We start from the raw sequence: 20,269 nt of genomic DNA, 5'->3' as shown, positions 1-20,269 counted from the left end.
GTGAGGGTCCCACCTTCTCCTATCACCCACCACATGTCTCCCCCACCCAGAGGGCCAGAGAGAGCAAGGGATGAGGCTTCACGCTCTCCTCTTCCATGGAGAAATCTGCGCGGTGGCCAGGAAGGGGGCCCCAGCTGCCGACATCAGCAGGGAGGGTAGGGCATGGCAGGGCAAGGCTGGAGCCCGAGGGAAGTTTCTCAACATTACTGAGATTAAACTGATGAGAAAATCGCACAACTTCACTTTTAAATGAGTGCTGAACACTACGGCTGCACATCCGTGGGGTGCCTTATTTCAGGGGCAACTGCATTGGAGCCGCAGGAAAACTACTCTCTGCTCCCAGCAGGCAGTGGAAAGCTTGCTGAGGACTCATATATAGTCTCTCTATATCTCTGAGCAAATAACTCATGTCCCCAGAAGGCTTCTCTTTCTTTGACTGGCACCTCTGATCTTGCAAACCATCAGCTAAACTGACAGCTCCCAGGCTCAGCCGGTCCTGAGAAATCAACTCTGGGATGGACCAGTTTCACAGAACAGCATACGGTGGCCTCTAGTAAGTAAATGGAGATGACAGACCCTTCCCCAACCCTTTACTAGGGATCTTGCTTCCTGGCAGTGGGGAGACCGTTAACAACCTAACTCCAAATAGCAGTAAAGTCGGGGTGGCCCTGAGGCAGAAATGCAGCTGGAGGAGCTGAGGCTTTGAGGTCATTGACCTTTTGGCTGGCTGTGCACAAGGATGGAATTGTCACCATTTAAGCTGAGATGATAGACCTTGAGCCACAAAATTTGGCCAAGACGAGAATAATGAAAACCTACAATAAAAAAGCATCGTAGATTTTTTTCATTACTCTTCTATGGGTTACTTTCCATGTTTTGGAGGAGTTTCTATAGGTTATTGGCCTCAATAGGAATCACACTGAAATGATCTCTTGATATTTTTCTCCTGTATTTTGGGGAAACTTCCTGTGGTAGTTTCCTGAATTGTAAGACAGGAGGGAAAGTAGCTTTGTGACCTTGAGCAAGTCACTAAACTTCCCAGCCCTCACTCTCCCAATCTATAGGACAAGCGTAGTGGGTTAACAGTGTTTCTCAATGGGGCTATTGGCATTTGGGGATGATTCTGGGTTGAGAATGGCCTATTTATGTAATGCAGGAAGTTTAGTATCCCTACCTCCCCTACTAAAATGACAGAAATGGTGGCAACCCCAAATCCCCTCCCCCCATATATGGCTAAATGCTTATTAAAAGGATAATACCGCTCCCGGTTGAGAAGTCCCTTGGCAATTACCAATAAGGGCTTTTCTTTCAGGCCCTATGTTCGGGTCATCTATTATTTAATCATTGAATTGGGGCTTCAGAGGACCAGCCCTGGGCTTCATCCTCCAGGAGCCAGCATATCAGGCTCCAGGAAGCCACTGGCAGGGCTGTGGTCCCGCTGGGCACCATCCTTTGCTTTTGTCAGTGGAGTGTGACTACAAATGACCCACATGAAAAGAAAACCAGAAAGAGTGGGGAGAAGGGATGGGTGGTATTAGAGCATGGCAGCTTCTTTCTCTGCCATATGCTATTAAAAACACAGGCAGACTGCCTGCCCCGGGTGTCCACAGCACTGGGAGGAAATCCTTCTCTCCTTTACTAAATGGATCACACTCTGGCACCAGGAGGTCCCTGCTCTGAATGAGAGAACAAGGAAGCAGAACCCTTCCCAGCACTGACAGCACTTCCTACAACATGGGCACATGTCGATATCAAATTAATACAACAGTGACCAAGCTGTGAGAATAAATGGGAATCAATAATGTGACCTTTGATTGAAAAAGCAGGCTAGCAATGCTACGCTGGAGGGATGGTGCTTGTAGCCCTGGGTTTATTCTCACTTATCCTTTCCTCTGCCCCAAGGTCTCACTGGAGGACAAAAAACAGGACCATTTGGTTATTCATAGTGCAAACGGCTAAAACGAACGATGCCTTTGGAGGATATAATAGCTTGCTACTCACCCCCAAGCAGTAGAAGAGAGAAAACTACCAAAGCGGTAGAACTGGCAGAGTTTGAATTTGATTCCTAATGAGGCCCCCAAAAATGGACACTGGAGACTTAAGGAGATTCCCAAATGAGGTTGAGACCGGTCTGATGATGCAATCCGGCAAGTGGGACTAGCAACAATGCGTTTTGAATTGCCAGGTTTGGCCAGCCTCACACACGGAGCGTCTTTTTATTAGTGGTAGTATTAGTCAGTCAGACAGTCAGGGTTTCCCTGAAAATTCCCCACTGGGGTAAGCAGACGGAGATGTTTTGGCATTGCCCGTGGGGGCCTCTGCAGGTGGAGAGCTCTGCCAGTGGAACGATCTAGCTCCGAAGTCAGTGGGAATGAACGGCCCAAGCTTCCCACAGAAGCTATTCCACATCGAGGGCAGTTACAATCCACTATTGCTGGAATCGTCTCCCAATAGCCACAAAGTATTTGTCGTTTGGTACAGATGGGCTGATTTTCCCATTTCCTTTGGCTGTTCCTTCGGTAGCCAGGGTTGGTGGAATATATCATCTGTCTTCATGCGGCACGCTGTTCCCGAGTGAGCCCAGGGAGGGCCGTTTGCTGGAAGCCATGAGAGCTCAGCCCGGGTTGGGGGAGGGAGGTCCTGTCTCTGCCCCCCCATCACTATGGATCTGATGTGTGGTTAAAGTGACTTGCGTTTCTCACTTGTCCAGTCTGGAGAAGTGTTGTCCCATGTCTGGACCTGACCAGGCCCGGCTTGGAGGTCAATCACCTCATCCTTGTCAGTAACCATACGCTGAACTCCCACATTGTATGAGAGACGCCAAGAGAGGCAGGCTCCCTTTGGGTTGTGGTTTCGAAGGAAGGAGCAGTCGTGCTGGGCTCTAACGGCCTGCAGGCAGCTGGACTAGGTGAGCAGGGAGGAAGGAGTTGAGCACCAGGAGACCAGAGATGCAGGAGGGCGTCTCTTGTACCCAATGTTCCTCTTCTGTGAAACAGAGAGAACAGTAGGACCTGCTCTGTTGGGCTGTTGTGCACATCAAGTGGGATGATACTGATGGGACACCAGCACAGGCCTGGCGCACAGTTGAGCAGGCACTCAACAAACACGAGTTCCCTTCACTCATGTTCTCCCTCCGTGGTACTGATCTGAGGGAGTCCTCCCTTTATGCTTTTCACTTCAGACCGGACAACATCATCTTTGCATTTTTTATGCCTCTGTATGTGTAAAGCTTTGCTGCACTAGGAGAAGGAATCTTTCTGGAAGCACTGAAGCTTCTCTAGGAACTTACCCACCTATATTTTGACCTTCTGTAATTAACATTCTCATTTTGATGGAATTTGAACCAAACATTTCACCTTCCGAACTACCTTGGCCTCACAATATCTGAGTAAAAGGAAACTCGTGGATTTCCTCCTGCAATTTTCTTTCAGAGGCAAACTTCTCCTCAGACTTGTATCTCAGAGATGTTATGTAATGCTCTCTAAATAAGGCATTTCTTGCGAATGGCCATTTGTACTGGCAGCTTTAGGAGTGTTTCAGTTCCTTACCCCGCATAGCCAACTCCTCCTCCAACAACTTGTTTCCTTAGGATTTTATGTATCTTATCAAGTTTACAAGAGAAGGAAGAGGAGGAGGTGAATTTCTCTATGGCAGCCAGGCGGGCATTTGCGCTCTCCCACCCCAAGGGTCAGTGGCTGGGCAGCTGTTGCTGAATAGCGTATAACCTGTGGTTGAAGGGGGAACAGTCCTCACCCCCGTGGAGGCAGGCTCACTGGACATCAGGCCACTGGACTGATTTTCCTTCTCTCAATTAGCATCTTTATTAATATGCTAACCAGGGGCCTGGGCACTGTGGAGAGTCATAATAAATGTAAATCATGGTCCTGCCCAAGGACCTGGCTCTAGAGTGAACATTTAAATGGCTTCAGAGAGGCTCATCAGATAACGTAAATGAGGTAAGGCCATGAGCCAATGGGGACTGCAGTAAACTAGAGAGGTTACGCCCATCAGAAGGGGACAGGCCGTCTGTTGCTTTGCAGCTTTGTAGGTCTAATGTGGCCAGATCTTCCAACTTTTCCAAAAGAGTCAAAACTTTGAGTTTGAATGTATAGTGTCTTCACTTTTCAAAACATCTGTGCAGACCAAACAAAATCTGTCTGCGGCTTCTTTTGTCTTGTCACCTAGATGAACACACTTGGAGCAACTGAGACCAGTATCAAAATGGAAACTAGCTGAAGAAGTGCGAGCTGTGTGGCTCTCAGAGAGGTCTGAATGGCGCGGTGCTTTCTCCAGAGGCTTCCTGAGGGAGGGGATGTCCTGCGGGCGGGTAGGATTGTATAAAAGCAGCCCTGGCACAAAATAGAACTAGCTTCAGAGGCAAGCTCTGCCTCTCGTTGCCTCTATAACCACATTACTCAATCCCTCTAAGCTTCAGTTTCCTCATCTGTAAAAGGGACTCATAATGCTGGTCTCGGGGGATGGTTGCAAGGATGACAGGAGGGAGGGCTGGAAAGCCCTTACTTAGCCCAGAGCCTGGAACACTGGCAGTGCCCAGCGAGCCTGAGTCCTGTCTTAATGCTGGGTGGGTGGGGTTTAGCCAGTCCAGAGGGCATTAAAGGGCCAGAGGCACGAAGAAGGGCCCCTCACTGAGCTTTGTGAACAGTTGCTTTTTGAGGACTTGAGCCTCAACTGCTTTTCCTGCCCCAAGAGAAGGACAGAAGGTGTAGGCTATTTTGCTCCCCTCCCCACCTCTTCCTGCTTCTCCCCACTGCCTGAGACCATGTGCCCGCTTGCTCTGTCAGAATGCCACCCTTTAAAAACCTGACCTGGGCCAACAGCAGAAAAACACAACTCGACTCCATTAGAAGGAAAAGTACTCCGGGAGGCTGTATAGACACGCACGGCAAATATTCAAGGAATTCTTAGGAATAAAAAAAAAAAATTTCATAAATCTGGATTTTTGCATGAGGCCATCACAGGAACATGTTTTCTCAATTAGCATACACATTGCTTGGAGTGAAGTCACTGAGTCCGCGGCTCCTCAGGCTGACTTGTGCTGAAGCCACCTGATCTGGACCTCACTTTCCATGATCTAAATCTGATCCAGCCAACCCTGTCCCTGCCCTTAGCTGCCGAAACAAAATCACCCCCAAATCCTAAACCAGGGTGGAGACGTACACACCGCACTGCAAAGCAGTCTAATTTCAGATCCTGGGTGTACTCACCAAGAAATGAGAAAGACACTATTCTTGATGGTGGAGGGATAGAGTCTCAGCAACCCCTTGCATTGTTCTTTTCCTTGGGCATTTATTGTTAGATGGTGACTGCACTGCCCCGTCAGATCAGATGTGTCCTTTAGGCTCTGAAGGCAGAGAAAATTGTTTCTTTTGCAAAAGCATGCATCAACTGCTTAAAATATTACTAGCCGGTGCCTGAGATCAGCGATTATGTTTTCTGGATGGTTTCCTGGACTGATTCTTTTCCAAGTGAACGGCTTTGTCAGATATTTGTAATTTCTGAAATATTTGATTAATGATGTCCCCTCATCAGAGGGATGGTCCAGGGCGCATAATTAGCAGCCTGCCTCCAAAGCAAAGATGCTGCCCAGCATCCAACAAGCTCAAGCAGGAAGTTGACAAACATTTCAAATGTTACTCTGCCATAGAGTAAAGGAAAGAAAAATGGTTTTCAAACTACAGACCCATTAGGGGGATGCGAAATCAAGTAGTACAACTCTCTCTTTTTTTTTTTAAAGAAAAAAGTAGAGTAAATTTTTAAAAATCAATATGCGTTGCATGGAGAAAGGGAAGGTATTCATAAAACTTTTATTTTAGTTGTATATACATTTACACAATATGTGTGCATACCGGATCACGATGGAAAATGTATTTTTTCACTGTGAATCATGGTTAAAAACATTTAAAAGCTACTGGCACAGACAACAGCGTTGTACAGGAAAGGGCATCGCTCTGAAGCCAGGCAAACTTGGGGTTAAATCCCAGCTCTGTGATGCCTAGTTGTGTGATCTTGGGTAACTTAAGTACTCTTAGGATCAGCGGCCTCATCTGTAAGGTCAGACTAATTGCTTCCTCGTAGGGCTGTTGTGTAGATTAAGTGACTCAGATAAAGTGCCTGGTACTGTGCCTGCCACCAAGGAGGCCTCAGGAAGCAAGAGCCACTGGCATCACCTGTCTTCTCCTTCCCCCCCGCCCCCGCCTCCTCTTCCTTCTTTATCTTCTTCTTTGAGACTAATCAACCTCATCAGAACCGTGACTTCCCTAGATGTTTCTATCCCTGAGGTTGGCTGCTTCTCTGGTCAACCCAGCGAAGAAACAACAGCAATCATATCTCACCTTTGTCCCTACCTTTCTCTACCATCTTTCCCTATTTCATGTTTGCGTAGCCATCTTTCTGTGATTCTGTTCCCCAGACATGATCATGACAGTAATTGTCCAAGGGGCCCAAGACATCCCCCTCCCTGTCACTAAGAACCATCAGGGGGGACATCCCAGCCTTCCCTGGCCTTGTGACCGGGATGAATGCTTTGGTCCTAATGTGGTGGTATAGTGACTCTGTATGGAGCTTATGTTCCCACAAATCACATCCTTCCTCCTCAGTATATTTTTGTAAGGGCAACAGGGCTAAGATACCATTAAAATGTTGACATTGTCAAATTCTTAAGAAGTTTCTGCCCAGAGCAGAGAGCCTAACATTTTCTCGTGAGCGAGGCTCCAGGCGGCCCCAATGTGGAGGGTTTCAGTTTCTCTCCTGGTAGAAACAGCCAAGAGGTTCCTGGCGTGGGCCCTGGAGCTGACAGCTTCAGGTAAACCAAACCCTAATCCTGACTCCGGTCCTCAACCTGGCCCTGATGTGTCACTGACCCCAGACCACCCCTTTCCAGCTGGAAGTGTGGAAGACTGACCCACACCAGGGGCCACAGAGATGATATGCCCCAGTTTTCCTGAGAGCCTGGCTAACGCAGCCCCTGAAGACAGATCAGGGATGACAGACTGCTGCCTCTTTGTTCAGACGGAAGCTTCACCTTTCTCCCTCCTCTGTTTCCTGTGCTCGCCTGAGGCTCATTCCAACTCTTTTCTTGTAAAATGCCCTCCCCCTGGGCCCCATTTTCACCACTCAGATTCAAAGAGGATTATTAGTGACATCTCCTCAAATACTGAATTCCTATCCAGACCAAAGGTTTAAAGCTCCTTTCCAGGCAGTTAAGACATCTCTATTTGAGGTTGCAGGGCAGGGGGCCTAAGGGGAGAAGGCAGACGTGGATCTGGTGTAATTTTCATCTCTGTAAGAGTCTCCGTGCTTTTCCACCACTTATCCCACTATTCCCTGTAAAACTAATGTCACCAGGCCAGTTGCACATTTTAAATAACATTTATAGCAGAAGACACACATTTGTGACATCATACCCAGCCCCTTTCTCCTTAAGCAGGTGGGTTATATTGAGCCAAGCACCGGGAGCTTGACTGGACCATAAGCGAAGCAGCTAAGAGGCTGTTTAAATCCATCACTGTTGCACCTGGGTTTTTTGTTTTGTTTTGTTTTGTTTTGAAGAAAAAGTGAATGCTGACTTAACATTTTCTGTGCCCAAAAGAGGGGGGGAGAAAAAGCATACTTCCACCCTTTCTGAAACTTGCAATGACAAATGGAATCAATTGTCCCAGAACATACCACCAAGAATATTTCTTATGCATGAAACGAATTACCTTTCTTTTCATCTGGGTTCAAGGGTATTGTGTCTGTCCTCTCACGGGGAAAGTGTGAACACTTAGAAATGTTTTCATTTTCTTTTTCAGGAGGTCAGACACCAAAGCCTGACTCCAGATTTCATGCCCATGTGTCAGCATCTCTGTATCTTGGAAATGAAAGAAAATATTTAGGGAGTGGGGCTTTTAAGTATTATTTTGATTTTTTCTAAAAAAGAGTGGGACAGAAAGTAGAAGCCTTAATAAAGCAACAAATATGTTTCAAAGATTATTTTTAAAGCACCTTTATGATTAAGGGGAAAGAAAGGAATTTTAAGTTGGCACAGTATACAGAATGTCCTCCTTCTACCCATTTCCACTTCTTAAATGATTATGGACCTACTGCAGAATTCGGACTGGCAATACTTGTGCTTGGGAAAATTTCACAAACCTGTCTAAAGCTTATTTCTTTTATGGATTGGGAAAGTTGTTATGTAAGAAAGAAAAATGGTTAAGTCAGATATAGGTTATTTATTTCAACTCAGTACTACTGAGAGCTAGGAAACTGGGGATTTATTTCTGGCTCAGCTTCTTCCTAGCTGTGTAGCTTGGGCAAATCACAGAACCCCTCTGAGCCTCTGTTTCTTAATCAGTAAAATGAGAATAATAATATTGCCCCTGCATTACCAGATGGGGCTGCTGTCTTGAATATGGTTGCCAGCTGGGAAGATACCTTGACTGTAGGTATAAGAGGTAAGATTTGAGAGCCCTGGACAAGGACCATGAGACTCCTGGCGCCAGTGCTGGCTCTGCCCATAGTTGGGTGAGGAACCTTGACAGTCACTTACCCTGCATGAGCCATCCCAGCTCCCATCTGCCCATCTCAAATGCAGTAGCAGATGTGAAAGCACTTCATGTAAGCCTAGGCAGAAACAAGCTGTTCCTACCATGGTGGGAACGGAGGCCTGTGCCAGGCATTGAGTGGGCCCCTGCGAGACTGAGGCCAAGGGTGCCATGGAAAAAGTGTGAACGTGGAATCAGACTCTCCAGGGCTCCAGGCCCAGGAGTGGCGTTGAAAAACACATGTGATGGAGGGCGAATTACTGCAGCTCTCTGATTTCCAGTTTCCTCAGCTGTGATATGGAACTAGTAGCACTTAACTTCTTAGTGCAAAGATTAAACAAGGTGACCCCTGCCAAGTCCTTGGGTTGTCCAAAACCCAGTTTTATAGTAGTCCTTGGTGTTGATCACAGATGAGTGCCCAAGGGGCTCCCCGCTTAGGCAGTGACCTGGCTGAGGACAGTCCAAGGTGGATGAGGCTGCCAGGCCAGGATGCCTCGGGGATGCGAAGCTCTCCTAATGTCCCCGCTCTCTCTCACTGGCCCTCTTCTCTGTCTCCTTTGCTGGCTTTTCCTTCTTCTGGCCTCTAAATATTGGAGTGCCTGGAGCTCAGTCTAGGGTCCTTTCTTTCCCCCAGGCATTAAAGGTGAGCTACAACTTCTGGATGTCTATTTCCAATCTGGACTCTCCCCTGGGCTCCAGCCTCTTCCGTTCTACTGTCATGGCCACTTGGAGATCTAATGGACATCTCAAGTGGAGAATTTTTGACCCCTGAACTACTTTTCTCCGAGTCTTATTTTAGTCTTCCCCATTTTAGACAATGACATCATTATTCCCAGTTGCTCAGACCCCAAATCTAGAAATCACCCTTGACTGGACCTTCCTCATCACCTTTTATATTCAATCCACCAGCAAGTCTCACTGGTTTCCAAATAAGTTCTGAACCCAGTCCCTTCTCAGCATCCCACTCCTGCCTCTTAGTCCCAACCACTGTCACCTCTCAGCCAGACGACACGGGGACCTCCTCCTGGATTCCCTGCCTCCACTCTTGTTTCCCACAGCCTTTTAACCCAACAGCAGTCACAATGCCCTTTTGAAGATGTAAATCATGTCACGTTATTTCTTAGCTCTCAACCCTCCAATTACACAGAGAATACAATCCATACCCTTGCCACGGCCTCATTTCAATGGTTCCTAACCCAGTGGGCATTTGGCAGCATCATACATTTTTGATTGTCACACGTGGAGGGGGCCGGGGGTGGGGTGATACCAGCATCTAGTTGGTGGAGTCTGGGATGCAGCTAAACATCCTGCAGTGCACAGGACAGCCCTCAACAACGAAGAATTATCTGGCTCAAAATGTCAGCAGGGTGAGGCGGAGAATGCCTTTATGTTATCCGGACCCTGACCCTCCTTCCTGTGTCCTGTATCACTCCTCCAATCGCCTGCTACGTGGCAGCCTCTCTGACATTCTTGCTATATCTTCAACATATCACTCTTGCTACTGACTTAGGCCTTTGTACTTGCTATTTCCTCTGTTGGGGACACTTCTACCCACAGGTCTTCTTCACATGGTTAGCTTTTGCTCATCATTTAGGTCTGCGCAGATGTCCCCTCTTGAACACCGTAATTTAATGTCTATCCCCACTCCACCAAACCCTGCCATGGTAGGTTCTGTTCCCTTACCCTACTTTCTTTATTTCACAGTACTTAGTCCTATTATTTGTTTTCTTGTTTATTATCCTTCTCCTCCACAGGAATGTAAGAATGGGGACAGGGACTTTGTTGTGTTCATCAAGGGCTGCATCACATATAGGAGCTCAAGAAGTATTTGTTGAATGAATAAATGGTTGGTAAATATGGCAGACAGGGATTACTACAGAAGGTTAGGAAAGGAGACCATCAGTGGGATCCAGCATGTAGGGGAAGGCTTCCTGGAGGAGGTGTGACATGTGCAGCCCTCACCCCTTCAGCTAAGGTGGCCCCAAATGGAGCAGGGCTGTGGCCTCCTCTGAAGCCTGAATGTACCTGGGGGCACCTCTTGTAGATTAGAGCCAGCTGTGGACTTTAACATTCAATAGGGTGGAGAGCAGAGCTGGAGGGCTCAGGGGTCTAAGATGTGTGATTGAAGAGAGGAGCCAGGAAAGAGAGGCGAGTGGGAGAAAAGCAGGAGCAGGAAGGAGAAACCTAGGCTCCAGTTGGTTCAGATCAGGAGAAGAGCTCAGTATGGAGGGAGGGAGGGGTCTGGGATGGAAGAAAAGCCATCTCCAGGGAACATCTCTGGGTAGCTCATCCTGAAGGGCTGATAGTAGTTCCTGGAGAAGGAACTGGGGGTTCTTCTAAGTTTTCCAGGAGCCAAGTGAGACAACTGTGAGTTGGACTTGGGCCATTAGAAAGGCCAGCAAAGGGTAAAATCAGACCTTTCACGTAGCCAGGCAGAGACTGTGTCCTGAATAGACATACTGACCCATATCTAGTTGGTATTACATGAGATAATTATGCAAATGTGGTTCCAGGATAGTCTTGATTTCAAACACTCTGAGCCATTGCCAAACATTGGTCCTGCGCTTCAGTTTAAAAAAGCAATTCCCATAATGCCACATGTGACAATGTGTAGTCCACGTGCACACATGCCAGATGATGAGTGGGTGCCCCCCACCGCCCCAGGTCAGCCCCCCCCGCACCACCTCACAATAGGATGTAAATGTCCAGTTCTTGAGGAGGGTTGGGTTCACATCATGGATTATTTTTCCAAGGTCTCAGGATTCCAGAGTTTGTAGATCACGGAGCCCCTCATGGGAGGGGAATGCCTCATCCCAGGTACACAGCTCCACTCAACCCAACATCTCCTCCAAGTGACACGTATGGTCAGGGTCTGTGCCCTCACGGCCACCTCAGAACACTTACTCGCAACTCTGGTTCATTTTGCTGCCTGGATACTTCTGAGGATATCAGTATAGGGGATTAGCTGACCAACACCCTATTTTATTAGTCTGATAATGTAGGTTTAGAGTAATACACCTCAGATGTAGACAGCTTACTCCAACCTACCAAAAATACCATCATGAACATTTACAAGGTCTAAAGAATGATATAATGGTGGTGAAATTCAGATGCGTTACATTGCCCCAATGTCTAATTTAGCCCTGACTCAGTCCATAGAAATATGGATTTCCCCACAGACGTAGTCTCATAGCTGCCTGGGCCCCACGTGCCTCATAGAGCTAAGGTGATGAGTCTGTCTGTCACACATCCTTGAAAGCCATAAAACACCCCTGAGCTAACCATCTCTTTGCTGATTCCTCAGAGAGCCGCTGACACTCACTTTGACGTTTTGGTCACAAAACCTGTCTGCCACTTGTCACTGGATCCCCCTTCCATCATTAGGTCTCCTTGGTATACAGAGATGTGATGCTCTCAAACTTCTACTCCATCAAAGGCTGATCTTTGACCCTTCGTTCATACTAAGAAATACATGGCTGACAAAGGCTCAGACAGATGCCTATCCCAGGGGCAAATGCTCTCAGCAGCCATCAAATTCCCTCCGTCAGAAGGCAGTGAACCACTCAGAGGCAACAGAGCAAGCAAAAGGCTGGCCCCGGTCCTTCCTTCCTACTGACTGTGTGACTTTACATATATTATAAAAACTCCCTTTGATTCTCAGTTTCCTGAACTGTAACATTGGAATAATAATAATACCTCCTTTATAAAGCAGTGGTTAAATGAGAGCATACATGTAACAGCACAGTATTTGGCACATAAAAAGCTGTAACGGCGGCTGTTTGCTATTTGTTATTAAAATCTTGGAAAGTAAAATTTCAGACATCAGTCAGTGACTCATGGAAATATTTTGGAGCTTAAGGTCTTTGTGAAGTGAGAGGGAAAGGGAATGGAGTTTAAAACACTGGGAGGAAATCCCTAGCCGAGGAAGGCAGAAGTTCAACGTCACGGTGTCCCTGTGATTACCGTTCAATTGTGGGGTAAGCCTCAGTTAAGCCATCTGTCAAATGGCAGTAATAATAAGGTTGCTATGATGATTACATATAATAATGCCTAGGGATGGTTAACGTAGCACCACGCACGTAAGCCTTGAAAAGTTTAGGGTTCTTGTTGTCGTGGTTGTTATCACAACCTGTCTTCCCCATGCCAGGTCCTCTTGCAACTCTTTACTCAGGTCAAGCTTCCATGTAGAAAGTGCAACCTAGCTTCCTAAGCACGATTCCAGGATTTAGGCTGGAGCACCTCTCCCCGACCCGCAAGGGCCTGTCCCTGTCGCAGAGCATTTACAGCCAGCTAAGAATTGCTCCCACAGATTTCTGGGATCTACTCCTTGCTGCCTCCATGTGGCTTTGTCATGTGGAAAGGCAATGTCATGCTATACACAGACAGGGGACAGCTCCTTTCCTTTCTTACAAGGGGTTTGGTGGTAGTCTCACCTCGCTCTCACCTCTCATTCCTGGGATGGTCACAAAAGCGAGGGAACCATGGCCCTTGAAATGAATTTATGCAGCAATGGGTAAAAGGAAAAGGGGCCCAGAACTTAGATTTGCCATTGGTCTTGCCAGAAAGTGCTGGACTGGGACAGAAAAGCAATCCCAGAGAGAAGGGTCCTCTAGCTTCCTTGGACTGAAGGAGAAGTAAATTGTAGGTTGCCTGATTTGTGATCAAAACTACCGAAATTTATAAAATGTTCTGAGGATGTTTCTGCCCATGTGTTCCTAAGTAAACCTATAAAAATGGAGGAATATTTTGGTTCCAACAAAACTGGTGATTAGGACTGACTCCTACTGCCAAGGTGAGGTCTGTGTTAAAGCTAACTATTCAGCAGGTATCACTGGCTTCTCACTGCACCGTTCTGGGCTTTAGCAGGATATAAGGACGTTTAAGACTTGGACCTGCCCACAAGGGACTTAGGAACTGACTGGCAGTTCTTACTTCATTTTAATTCCAATGAAGCCTTTAGCCTTTTGGGAAAAAGAATCACTGGGATGAATCTAATACCACAGGGCTGGCTGTCAGATGGATTCTTCTATGACCCGGTGGCCTTGGACATGAAAAGGAAATGAAAACATTTCATTATGAGATTTTCTTCCCCCCCCTTCCGCATGTTTCCGCCGTCTGCCCCGCCTACCCTCCACACCACACATACACATGCACATACACACACACGCACAGGCACTTATAACCAGACGCACATATACACACATACATACACCCACACACCCCACATGAAAAAGTGAAGACATTGCTGAAGCAGCTGCAAACATTCAAAAATTGCATTACCTTCCTGACTCAAGTATCCATAGAATCTTAGCATTGAAAGAATCATGCGAAATCATTCGGTCTTTATATAGAGATATAGATACAAATTTTGAAAAAGAAGGAAAAAAAGCCAAAAAGGTAGCAGGTGAAGTCCCTTGTCTAAAATCAGGGTTATCAACCAAGCCCAGCTCAGGTCTCAGGTCATTTCTTTTATTCACTCTTTCATCAGCTATTTCACAAGCACCGATTTTGTGCCAGGAGCCATGCCAGGCATCCTTGATACAAGGTAGACAAAAACTGTACAGAGTTCCTCCCTCACAAGGCTTACAGACTAGTTGGGAAGACAGTGGCAAGAATCACACAAAGGAATGGGCGGTTTCCACTCTGAGAAGTGCTCCATGTGAGAGATCCACATGCCATTGGAGAGGGGGTCCTAGGGGGGCAGGGATGGTTCCTGGAGGAAGGCATGATTCATTTGAAAGTGGAAAGGTAGGCAGGAGAAGGAGAGATGCTCCCCAGATGAAGGGAAGTCTCCCTTCCTCACCCAGGAAGATATTTCCGACACTGGTGTGCTGAGGCGGGCTCCAACAGGCCCTCACCTGATCCACTGCAAGCTTCTCTTCCCAACTCCACACTCAGTGAGGTCACACTGGTAGCTTGAAATTAGCCACGGTGGGAGTATTTACACCCCAGAAAGCAGCAGATGCTACAAATCAAGGTCCCTCCCACTTTGGAGAACCGCCTTTACCAACACACCATGGGCTCCAACTACGTTCTACCTGCTTCCTGCTGTGGACAGCACAGACCCTGCCCTTTAAGCCAAATGCCTGTCCCCTTCCTGCAGAGACTCTTCCAAGAGCCTATTCCCAGAAAGGCACTGTCGACAAGTGACTGGGGCCTTGGGGCTGTTTATGTCACACCCTGGGCCATCTGGCTTCTAAGAAAGAGCCCGTTCTTGTGGTCTTCGTCACCCCCTTGCCATCTAATGATATTTATCAACCACCTCTATGAGACACTTGGTCAGGCAGATCTCCAGTCAGGCTTTGACCCCTCAGGAATTCGGGGCCTGGCTGAGGCTGCTAGGCTGACATTGTTCTTCCTTAATATAACTCGGGCTGCTCGGGGCACAAGAACCAGGGGCTGAAAGCTTAGCCGAGGGCACGAGATTAGAACATGGCACCTCTGCTGTTTTTCCCAGTCTGTTTCTAGGCACAGGAAACACCAGGTGAGCACAGGTCAGAGTTCACAATATATATGATTTGGTCAAGTTTTTAAAACAACTGATTCTACTATCCTTGCACCTTCGCTGTCCTCCCAGTTTTCTAAAGGGATCTGCCAAGAGAAAGAGTGAGTGTTGAGTTCTTACAAAGACTGACAGGAAGCAAAGCAGGTGGACATGGCAGAGGCGGTGCTTTACAGTGGAAGTACCTTTGTTTCCAGGGTGTGTGTGCAGCTGTGTGTGTGTGTGTGTTTCTGTGTGTCTGCGTGGTGTCTGCTGTGCACACAGAATATGGGCTCTGGATGGTGGTGCAGGTGCAGATGAGGCAGTCAGCAGGGCTGTGAGATGGAGAATCTTGGAGGAAAAGACCAGCCATGGGGTCTGGGTGGGAGAAGAAGCTGGACACTCTAGATGATTCCCTCTGATCAGCTCCCAGCTCCCGGATGGGAGCCCGTGATGCTCACACTTGGCTCACCCTGGGGAAGGCACCCGCTGTGCTATGGGAACTCAACCATTTACTAGCTTAACCTCTCATCAGATTTAAAGGCTGGGTGACACCAACCAGCAAGTCTCCCAGCCAGGATTTTCAGTTAGAGCCAGGCATGAGTATGCAGGTAATAATTTAGGGGGTCCTGTGAAGCCACCCAATGTTATCTGCCCATAGCACACTCTGGGCACCACCCCTTAGGTGGACTGTGGGTCTCCAGATGGCTTCCCTTAAAAGCAAAACCCAAATGATCAGGGCAGCATTACTAACACCTACTCCTGAATTAGGTTCTCAGATTATCAAACTGCACACGCAGGGTGGCAGTGGATGCACTGAGGGACAGAGGCTGCCCAAAGGGGTTGTGGGGGGAAGACCAGCATGTGGGCCGTCAGGGTGGTACGACACGGTGATGCCGCAGTGGTTGCTGTTTGTAGGTGCTCTGTATTTAGAACACAGAGGAGATGATGAAAGAGAGAGGGTGGCTGGAGGTCACAGATGTGCCAAAGGAGGTTGGCACAGGTGAGCTGCCCACAGTAATGCAGACGAGAGGTGGGTGGATGTGAAGACAGCCCCCGGCTGCTGTGCAGAGAAGCTACATCCCCTCGCTGTTCCTCTGCTGACACTGCCTTGGAGTCCAAGGGTACCTACTGACCCTTCTGGCAATGCGCCGTAATTCCAGGGTCCTGACCCAGATCCCGTGAGTCAGTGAGGCAGTCTAGAGGGCAGCCCTGTCCAGCCATCCGTAGAGGGACTGTGGGCGGTCCCCATTCTCCACGGCAGTGTGCAGGTTGTGTCCTGTATTGGGTATCCGGCCGAGGGGGTGAGTGGGAGCTCTGCTGATGGAAGGGCACCTTCCACTAATTCACACGAAGGCTCCACGGGATCTGGCTGCAGCCTGCCCCTGGGAAGCCCCCCTAGGTCCTGGAACAGAGGCCACGAGAGAGGATGGGAAGCCCAGAGAAGGGGGAAGTTGTGTACCGTGGGCCCAGGGGAGGGGCAGCCTTTGTGGGAGGGAAAGGTGAAGACTGATGCTACCCGCTTACCATCTCCTAGAGCAGCACAGGGTTATCTGTTTACTCCACCGAAAGCCACACGGTCTGAAGATCAAGGGATGTTTTCTTTATTAACAGTGAAATAACTCATGAGTTTATGTTATCATGTGCATTGTCTAAATATTGTTAAATAAAACATCTTATTGCCAATAATTACCCAAACATTTCAGTGACACGGGACTCCTGCCAGCGGCAGGGATGGGATTCCAGTTCGCCAGTGAGAGCCAAGCATTTACTTTGCTGCACACGGTCACTTGACTGGGGTCTCCTGACTGCGGCTCTACTCAGTGGAAGCTCTTTACCAGTCCCAGGTGAAGAGAGCTCGGATAAAGTGCGAATTATTCTCTGTGGTCAGATCCCAAAGTATGTGGGTGACAAACACAGCGGCATCGTTTCCTTGAGTGAGTCCTGTTTTCCATGTGTGGGAGGAATTCCAGACTTGAGAAGTCTGCACCCAGACTTCATAGATTTTTTTGTTTCTAATTGAGACAACACGACTAACCATAAAGAACAATACCAGCCTGGCTTCTAAGCTCCGAAAGGCTCTGGGTCAAAACTTGACCTCCACAGGGATTGGACAGGCTCCAACAGCAACTACTCTCTTTGGTTGTCAAGCCGGACCACAGGCTCCACAAGAGCAACTTTCTGTTGGCTTGTGGAGTGTGGAGACAGAGCAGATGTGTCTGCCTGCTAAGGCACTGTGGGATGGAGTTGCTCTCTGGGCTTATTGAAATCAGATGCCCAGCCCTCAGAGCTGCCCTGCAAACACATGGTGGCTCCATGCAAGTGTCATCACATCGGAAAATTACAAGAGCCATGACTCCACCTACTCACCCCCGTGGAAGACTCCATTTTTACCAACTGGGCAAGAGAAAGGCCTTCCCTCCTTCATTACACACTCCGAGGGGCCAGGCCCATGTCAAAATAAAGTACTTCTAGATAGCTAAATTGGTATGAAAATTTGAGTACCAAAGACAATGCTGCAGGATGTGACCAAACTGTTAACATTGGTTATCTCTGAGTAGTGGGATTGGAATAAAAAGCATGATGGCATATCGGGAATTGTGCATACTTGTTTGAGAAAATAACACTCAATCCCCAAATAATATTCTACTTGTTACAAACAAATCCTGAGGTTATGGGGAAATCTTTTCTCTTAATATGCAATGTCATTTGAGAAAAATACATCTTAAAACGCTAGTTAGTTAATAAACTATTTCAGTTGCTCCAAGATTTAAAAGTTTAATCAAAATTGTTTTGACTCTCTTTGAGATTTTCTAGGTTAAAATTATGTAATCTGAGTAAAACATTGTTAGAGTGAGTTTGTTTGTTGGTTGTTTGATTTTTGAGATTTACCTAAGCAAATATATATACTCTGGTTTCCTCCTCTGTACAAAAACCAAACAACTCTACTCATAGAGCTATTATGAGCATTAAGTGAGATAATCCATTTAAAGTATTTACCACAATAGCTGGCACATGTAAGATATCTGGTAAATTTTAGCTATGATTAGCCATATATATATATATATATATATATATGTAATTTTCTTTTAAAGATGACACCAAGATTTGCAAAAAAAGAAAGAAAGAAATAGGTAGGCAATGAGCAGATATCAACTGTTTTCTTTTTTGAATTTATCTGAGATACATGAGTGTGAAACAAATATCTAGGGTCCAACTCAAGTCTTCCAGCCTCCATCAGGTCTTAGATCTCATCCCAGTTACTCCTATAAATAATGCATAATTTGGTGAGGCAGAAATTTAGGACTGAAAGGAGTCTTAGAGATAATTGGTCCAGACCATTTTACAGATGTAAAATGAGCCCAGATGTGTGATGACTTACCGGATGTCACTAACAAAGACCAGACCAAACCCTAGGCCCCTGACTGTTTCCTGACTGTTTGTGCATCTCTTTTCACTCTGACAGATGGCTTCTTGGTTTCTCTAGTGGTTGATGTGTAAGGCTACTGACTCCCCACTGGTGCCCTATATTACTCATAATATCACCCGGCACATAGCATAGCCCTGGATGTATAGCAGGTATTTGATAAATGGTTTGCTCAATGCAACTCAAGAGCAAGTTTGCAGCCTCTGATATGCCAGGTGTATGCTGGACAGTATAAAGGATAGGAAGCTAAATAAGACAGAGTGACTGCTTTTGAGAAGCTTCCTGAGACTGACCAGGGAAGGCACAGAAGGGGACGAGGGGGAGGGGGGTCTCAGAGCAGGAAGACTTGTTTAATTTCATCTACAGAAAAATGAAGGTCAGAAACTGAATCACGTAATAAACCTCAGTGAGTTAGTTCTCCGGGCTCCTTATCCCAGACAAACTCCAAATCTCAGTATTTCCAAAATTTACATTTACGGCTCTTGACCTCTCTCCTTTACCTCCAGATTTCCATATTAACCGCTTACTTGCACTCTTGTCCAATAGGGATCTCAAATTTACCATGTCCATACCAAACTCTTGATTTTGCCCTTGAAATCTGCTCCTTCCCTGGTGTTCTCTATCGCAGGAAATCACAGCTCCATCCTGCTGGATGCTAAAACCTTGGAGTCATTCTTGATTCTCCTCTTCCTCACTCCTCCATACCACAATCCATTCGGGAATCCTGTTCACTCTATTCCTTCAGTAGATCCCACTCACAGTGTCTTCCCACTGCCATGACAGCCCTGACCATTACCACCTCTTGCCGGATTATTACAAGGGCCGCCTCACTGATCTTCCTGCTTCTACTCTTGGTCCCCATTGTGCAAGCTCAGCCAGAGTGCTCCTTTTAGAATATATCAAATCAGGTCACTTTCCTGCCCAAAGCCTTCTAATGGCTTCTTCTCTCCTTCAGAATAAAGTCCGAAGCCCTCACCAAGGTCCATAATGCCCTAAAAGAGCCGTCCCAGTTGCCTCTCAGATCCCATCTTCTGCCACTCTCCCCAGGGATCACTCTGCCCCAGCCGCAGGGGAATGTTTGCTCTCTTCAGCCAAACACGTTCCTGCCTCAGGACCTTTACACTGGCCATCCTCTCTGCCTAGAAGGTTTCTCCCACATTTCTGCATAGCTCTCTGCCACACTTTATTCAGATCTCTGTAAACATCACCTCATCGGAAAGGCCTTCCTGTCACAAACTAGCACGTCCCCAATTTGTAATTCCCAAACCCTTATCATGCTTTGTTTTTTCTAGCAGTTATCACCAACTGACATTTTGTTGGTTATTTGTCCTTTATTTTCTGTCCATAGCCACTAGAATTTAAGGTCCTTTAAAGCAGGGAACTTTTTCACCTTGTCCACTACTGTACCCCCATATCTAAAATAGGGCCTTGGCAGGTAGTAGGTTCTCTGTGTATTTGCTAAACAAGTGAATTAACAATATGCTATCATTCTGTGTTTCAGTTTAGCCGTTTGTGTACTTATCTCATTACTCCAACTAGACCAGTCCTATTCCCCTCTGTAATTCCTGCAATCCCTAGCATGGTGTACCTGCACGGAACAGGTGCTCGTCACATGTGTGTTGAATTAAACTGAACAACTGCTAAGCACTAGCCACAAATTATGTGACTTAAATCCAGTTCACGTCATCTATAAGGGGCGCTGTGCCCAGAGGGTTTGTTAATTTTTCTGAGAGATGGTCCCAGTGTTTCTTTATGACTTAGGCAGCAACTCTGGGGAGACACAGCAGCACAAATGGAGCTTTGTGTGCTGGAGAAAAC

The sequence above is a fragment of the Neophocaena asiaeorientalis genome, unplaced genomic scaffold, assembly GCF_003031525.2.
Source record: "Neophocaena asiaeorientalis asiaeorientalis breed wild unplaced genomic scaffold, Neophocaena_asiaeorientalis_V1.1 scaffold62, whole genome shotgun sequence".
Classification (NCBI taxonomy): Eukaryota; Metazoa; Chordata; class Mammalia; order Artiodactyla; family Phocoenidae; genus Neophocaena; species Neophocaena asiaeorientalis.
The sequence above is the reverse complement of the archived record's forward strand: the minus strand, read 5'-3'. Positions refer to the sequence as shown.